The following is a 7,365-nucleotide window of genomic DNA, read 5'->3' as shown; positions in this document are numbered from 1 at the left end:
TATCATCTCCCTCTGTAGTTGGCAACAGAGAAGCAGCCTTTAGTGTGTTAAATCTCTGAATGCTAACATTTTCAACTGTCATAATGACACAACCCCACACAAATGGTTTTCTCTTGGAACTGAAACACGAAGAGAAACGATCTCTCTTTGTGTAATGGGATCAAGAAGAAGGATTGGCAAAAGTCAATGAAAACAAGGGGAGAATTTGAAACAAGATGACAGCAAGGTCTGGTACCACTTTTTGTTTGCCTTCTGTAACACCATGATTGGGTAGATACATGGGCTCCCAATCACTTCCTTCAAAATATCTTGCTCTATCATACTCTTAACAACAGGGGTGATCCCTACAATAGCTTCTGGGGTCATTTTATATGGGTAAGTCTGTAGAAAGACCACATTCGGTCAGAGGGTGATCTTTAGGGGCTTAGCACCTTTAATCAACCCAATCTCTCTCCCAGTAAAATACCGACCTATCCCCCAACTGTGTCTCTCAAGTTAGTCCTCCGTTGTAATGACCAGGTGTAACCTGACAACAGGTTCTGGAGACTTCAACTTGAACTTGACATCAGCTGCCTGTGTTTCAATTCTGATCCCATCCTGTGTCCAATAAATCGCGTAGTTGAATTTGCAGAGAAAAACTTGTTGCTCACTGATGTCTCCTATTTTTACCGGTAGGGGATCAGTGATTTGGTTGGTGCACTGTTGATTCGTATTTGCTACAACTTGGAATTCTTTTCTTGAGAGGGGTAGGTTAGGACCCTCAACTGTTCTGTTTAACAAGTGCCTCTTGTGTCTATTAGGATAGATACAGAATGTCCGTTAGCCTCTCTGTACATGTACGGTCCACTCTGATCCACTTCCAGGACTTTGCCAAGTACGCACTCTTCCTTCCTCCTCAGGCTCTGTCATTGGTCCTGGTTGAAATCTATGGAGGGCGCAAACATCATAGGGACTGGGTCTCCCCTTTACATCATGTGGTTTGGTTGGAGCTGGGGGGTACCTCCCAGCATCTGCTTTGGGTTAAAGGAATTTGGTAATAACCCAGATTTAGGGTCTTTTGAAGCAGTCATAGGGGGTCTAGGTACTGGGGGATGGACTCCCTGATCTGCTGGACTCACCCTTTGAATCTCTGACACAATTTGATTAGGATTATAACCGCACTCCCGTTTCCAGTGCCCCACTCTGTTTGAAATGTGATATTGGGTAACTTTCTTTAAGGCACTTATGCTGGTCTTTGCCACATTGTCTCAACCTCTCTCCATCCCTGGGATGCCACCACTGTAATTCAAGGAAACTCCCTGCATTTCTGCTCCAAAACTGGGGTCTAGCTCGGCTCCTTGGAATGTAACTTTAAGTACCTTAGCCTCTCCATTTTGTAAGAGCTGTGTTTGGGCTATCATGATCTTCTCCTTATGCCCCTTTCTTTGGCTTCCAGCATGTCACTGCGATATTTCTTATATTGTAAAATCTTGTCAACAGGTTTACCTTGTCAACAGAGGACTTCTTAGTTGATTTTTGATCAGTAATTATCCCTATTGCAGATTTTTAGTTCAAATTATTTCCTTTACTTTTTATTGGCCATTTGCTCCCAAATGTTTAAAGCTTCTTTACTTTTTATTGGCCATTCGCTCCCAAATGTTTAAAGCTTCAAAGGCTTAGGCTTAGGCTGTGGTTTTAGATCATATTCTTTTCCTTAAATTCTCAATGCTTGGGATGTGAAACGTACCACTCAATGGGAATCTGAGTTCCACACATTTGGACTTATATTCCTGCCATTAGCAATGTCAAACTCACTCCCTGTTCAATCTCTCTCTTATTCTGCACCAACAAGCTTGCAATGCCTGCATCAATATCAGTGCTTCTCTGTCAAAGGTCACCCTATCACATCACGGCTATGGCATCTGCCAGCCAATCGCTGTAAGGCACCCTAATGACCTGACACTCCAATGTCACCAGACAGATTTTGAACCGATTTACAACTTTTTCATAATTTGCCTGCTTCAACTGCACAAGAGTTTATATAGCAATAAGAATACAACCAACTTACATACCACAGTGAGCCCTTGACCTGCAAAAGTCACTATACTCAGTAGCTTCACTCCTCATGCACTAAGGAGCCAATTGTCACCGGGCTTGGTTAGTACACTTGTACAAGAAGGCTTTACCTCAATCTTGGTGTAACTGATAGTGCCTTTAGGCACACCTCAGTTGAGAGGCAAGTTCAAAAATTTGGTAAATCGAAACCCGAGCACAACTGTCATATCACACACTAATGTGTTGTCCGCAAATACAGTACAATATCAAAATATTAGCCATTTGATTGACTCTTCTCTTTATTTTCTCTTTCGTTGGTCCAGCCAACACGTGTTTCGTCGCCCGGGAGTGCCCGCGACTTCCTCAGGGCAAATCGGTGAGTATGAATCAGGACTAAACCTTGGGACCAGTTGAATATCCGTCCTGGCCACTAGAACGGGAATTACGGTGAATCAGTTTCAAAAGGCATATGTAGTATGTATGATGTCGATAAATCGCGACTTCCGTATCCAACTCCTGAAATCTTGATTACAGTGCCACAACCAGCTGTCTAAATACCCAGGATATCTGCGAACCGTTACAGAGCTACATCCAGTCACACTCACTTGACCAAAATGAGACCGCCATGACAGGCGAGTAGGGAGGAGTGGGCAAGATGGTATCCATGCGGGCACAGCCAGCGCAGATCAATCAGCCTACACATGTCATCCATGGAGGACAGAGAGCACCCCATCTACCCCCCCTTCTCTTCTCTTTTCTGCTCTTTCTGTCTCCCCCTCCCCACGGGGAGCTCTAACGTGCAAGGAAATGGGTAGCCCTGAGTGTAGTTTGCAGAGTTTTGCTACACGGAACTCCGCGAAGTTACAAAAAAACTCTGCGAAGTCCCGCTAGTGGCGGAGTGCAGTGCGAACTGCAGTTTGTGTTGGTATTCCTGCTGCTCGAATAGAAATTCTACCCGAGCAGCAGAGCAATGCGAACTTTATGTTCTCGATTGCGAACTTACATTCGCGATCGCGAGCAGGGATAAAACTCCGTTGCACATCACGAAGCGGAGTTTTCTGCACTCCGTAAGCTCCGTGGAGTGCAGAAAACTCCACAAATGGAGCGAAGTTCACCGCCCAGGCCTAGAAATGGGACACAGGTAAAGATATTGGAGTTACAGTTAGCAATACAGAACTGAGAACCACCATATATTTTGACTGTTCGAATGTGCTTATTAACTGTCCTAATAGAAAGGTAATGCCAACGATGTACTGTTTTAATGTTGGTACTTAGCAAAAGCAATTAAAAAAAAGTGGATAAAAACGGAATGTGGGTGCTTTTTGAGTGATTCTAAATACACTTTGCCATGACTGCCAGACCAGTAACTGTTTGGATTCAAATGTAAGGGGGTTAAAAAAAGGAATTTGTGTAAAGATGCTTAAACAGCAGTAGATATGCACAAGGCTGATACTGAAATGTGCATATTTTGATATTTGTGCATTGATTTATCTTCTGTGTGTGTTCATATCACTGAAACCTGGCAGGCATTCAAGCATGACTGTATATTTATTGGTTACATAAATGTGGAAATATACCAGTTTCAGCTATATTTTGCTCACAAAACCTTTTATTAAAAAATAAATACAAATAAATACAGATAAAGTTGACAAAAAATAAATATGGACTAATACAGACGGAAATGTCAAAAAAAGAAATGCCATAAAACCGGCAGCCCTTATTAAGATCAAGATGGAAAAAGAAAATTCATTATTCACAATGCATATTATATAAATTTTTACAATGAGAACCCCTGTCCAATAACCAAGGTGCAGAGAGGGCTATGGATAGGGGTCTTATTTAAAATTTGGCGGAAAAAACACTACATCAAAACACGGTTGCCTACCCATCATCTGTATCCTAAGTACCATAGGTTATAAGGACCTTGTTATAATTGGGATAGAACATCCATCACATTTGTGATGGAGGAGAATTCCTCCAAACTCTGAAAAAAGCCCAAATCTTTTGTGAGAATTTGTTTAAGCAATCCAGGGTGGCACCTGTCCTCTGCATGCTCTGGTTGACAGAGAGTAGTCAGACTTAAGTACATATGTGTTCATAATCGTTTCCAATGCCACAAACAATATAACATAACTACATGTGTCACCAGCGAGAACTGTCTCTAGCACTGGCTTAAGATTGCATTTCTTTTTATGAAGTCTGTAGCAATCTACCAGGAGTTTTGATTGTAGGGTGGCATAAACATGGACTAATGGTGGCATCTATGCAGTATGGATCCTTATTATTTGTAAAAAAAATAATACGTGGTTCATCTCATTCTTGTTTAGTCCTTCATCCACGGAAATTATCTGGCCATGAAAATCACACACCACCTCTCCTTTATGAAAAATGCAATTCATTATGACAGTCATGGTACATTCTTCATCAATGACAGAGACTCCACTCCACCGTTGGCAACGCACACTCGACTGAATGTGCTTATCAACCATTGGTGATGTGCTTCTGCAATTGGCTTCCAGCTGTGAATGACAGCTTGTACTACTAGAGCATTCTTCATCCGTGTCATTTGTGAGAAAAACTTCAGCACCAGCTTTTCTGTCGGTTACCTTCGTGGAAATTGTTCTGTGATTTAAACAAACAAAACAAATTGAGTAATGCTCTCTAAAATGTATGCTTCTCAATACATTTCAGCAAATCCCAGGTTTTCCTCCTTTCTCATAAGTTGCTGCCTAATACCCACTTATACACCTGCCGTTCATGAATTCCAGCGAGTGCAGTTCGATCTTTTTTGATTGGTGGATTCCCATTCAGTGTTACTGGGAATTTGTTTTCAATGTCCATTTTCTGCAGAACCTTTGGAAATAGACTTCTCGCTCTGATGTGACCTTTAAATATAAAAAAAATTGAAATTATGGCTCTAACAGATCACAATAGTGCTGTGTGATAAAAAGGGAATGATTTTGAAATAGATCATTCACAGGTTTGGTTATTTTTTGATTTGCAAAATGCAGGAAAACCCTTTAAATGTTAGTAGCTGAATTCTGAAACATCTTACAGAATATATGCGTGAAATAAAGAATAGAAAAAAGTAAAACATGATCTACAAAGTTTTCCTAAATTTATGACATAGAGAATCATATTTGGAAAACAAAAGAGAACATATTACATTGCATAACTTTGATGTTGCTCATTAGGGAGGGCTGCAAAATGCGCAGTAGACTTTTGTTTCACGTCTCTGTAAATGAACACAAACAATATTAATGGTTAGTGACTGTTTGAAATAAAGGTCTAAATATAACAATTATTTGTCATTAAAGTATAATGATTATGGGTATTGCAACTATGTTTTCTAGAAGTCAGAGAGAGCAAAAACAATGATTGTTTTCTCTCCGTGGTATTTCCTGGGTAAGCTTATTCAGCAGTTTTGCTGCGGCACAGATAGTGTCCATTCTCATCATGCAGTAATGCTTTTAAGCAGTTGGTGTGGAATGTGCTATATAATCAGCAACAAGGCTCCTTTCAGCATCAGAGCAGTCTCTTTTTGTTGCTGTCTCATATACACGTTTTGCTTGCTGGCTTGTGATCATAGGGACATTGTATCTGTAAGAACTATTTACATGTGAAACCTGTTCGACATACTATGAATATTTACTTAAAGGTTTTATATGGCTCATGAGCTAAAACCATTCTCAACAGAAGTAATACCAAAGTCATCTATTTGGATGCCAAATGAACCCCTGTCCTCATGAAATTTGTAGACAAACATCAGCCATTAGGAATATGCCAACTCAAAAGTGTGCAGACAGCACTGCAATAATACCTTTCATGAAATCGGTGGAGATCATTAGACGGATTATATATTGCTCCCCCAAGTGGATGATGTAAAAAATGGATCATTTGTTGAAGCTGACTTCCTTTTCCTTAACATCTCAGGCCTGATCATGGTGAAATATTGCTCAAACCACTGCAGGTAAAGACGGAAACTAATATGAATTCACATTGAAAATGCATCTGTGACTGAAGTATTCACAATCTGTAATATTTTTAAGGTCAATACAAAATAAACGGTCTATACACTGAATGAATGGCACTCAAATAAGCAGTTTTAAATCAAACAAGTTTAGGGATGTGAAGATTGTATCTAACGTAGTAGTGCTGGGTTTGTGACTATCTTGTTATAAACAGACCTGTGGAGCTCGAAGCTACCAATAATAGACAGAAGCACAAGAGTGTGAAGGAGTGTCATTTGTCCCCTGACGAAGTTCTGAAGCTGATACATCAATTGATTTTGGTCTGAAGTAGTGTTATGCAGAGGTATGGAAGAGCCAGGTCTTGTGGATTGTTTCTTGTAATGTATGTCCCCATGACATTGGGCCAGTCTTTGTTGGCTGCAGTGCAATGAGCTGTGTCTATGAGTATTTGGCAGATGGAAAAGGCAACTTACCTTACATGGTTGTTTTGAAGACACAGACACTATTCTCGAACAGAACAGTCTCACACCGGAGGATAAGGAGAAGGGTCTCCATGACTGCTAATTTCTGCTCCCATATGAGCTGAGATAAGAAAGAAATAAAGCTTTAAACATCAGCCCTTTACAGGTAGCAGGATCTTCTCGACTGTGGCAGAGGCCAGGGGACTATATGCCCCAGTTCTACTAGGCCCTGAAGGGGGCCCACCTGTTCCCAAACACGCCGGAGCCGGTCTTTGTTGGCTGCAGTGCAATAAGCTGTGGGTATGAGTATATGGAAGATGCAAAAGGCAACTTACTGGCTGCTGCAGCAACTTTATGTTTGTTTTGAAGACACAGACACTATTCTCGAGCAGAACAGTCTCACACCGGAGGAAGAGGAGAAGGGTTTCCATGACTGCTCCCTTTTGCTCCCATACGAGCTGAGATAAGAAAGAAATATGGCTTTACCGGCACCAGGATCTTCTCGACTGGGGCGGAGGCCAGAGAACTACATCCCCCAGCACCACTAGCACCAGGAGGCACCTGTTCCCAAACGCGCCGGAGGCGCATAAATTCACTCCAGGGCTCCGGTGGTGTGGGAGCCCTTTACCGGCAGCAGGATCTTCTCGACTGGGGTGTAGGCTAGGGGACTACATCCCCCAGTGCCACTAGCGCCGGGAGGCGCCTGCTGGAGGCACATAAATTCACTCCTGGGATCCCGCGGGACGCGTACTGGCGGGCCCATCCAAGCCCGGTGGAGCCCCGGAGGAGGCTAGGCTGGGCCCACTCTCTTGGCTTTTATTTCTTCTATTTGCCTCTCATTTTGTCCTGGAATTGGATTGCCTGGAACAGCGACCCCTCTTAAAGTAGAACTCTGCCAA

General features: G+C 42.1%; 1 long non-coding RNA gene across 2 annotated transcripts; it reads right to left on the bottom strand.

Annotated features, from left to right (window-relative positions):
* Nucleotides 1-3,629: 3,629 nt before the first annotated feature.
* On the bottom strand, nt 3,630-6,872 carry LOC146859279 (uncharacterized). 2 transcript variants are annotated; one of them, XR_014980081.1, is made up of 5 exons: nt 6,479-6,872; nt 5,855-5,998; nt 5,201-5,269; nt 4,775-4,919; nt 3,630-4,656 (listed from the first exon to the last, which is right to left on the bottom strand). It is a non-coding gene; the product is annotated as an uncharacterized LOC146859279 (long non-coding RNA). The 2 variants fall into 2 exon arrangements; XR_014980080.1 differs by lacking the exon at nt 6,479-6,872 and having other exon boundaries at nt 5,855-6,213.
* Between the last annotated feature and the right edge of the window lie 493 nt (nt 6,873-7,365).

Source organism: Triturus cristatus, chromosome 3_2 (assembly GCF_964204655.1).
Source record: "Triturus cristatus chromosome 3_2, aTriCri1.1, whole genome shotgun sequence".
Taxonomy (NCBI): Eukaryota; Metazoa; Chordata; class Amphibia; order Caudata; family Salamandridae; genus Triturus; species Triturus cristatus.
This window is presented reverse-complemented; position numbering and strand designations above follow the sequence as displayed.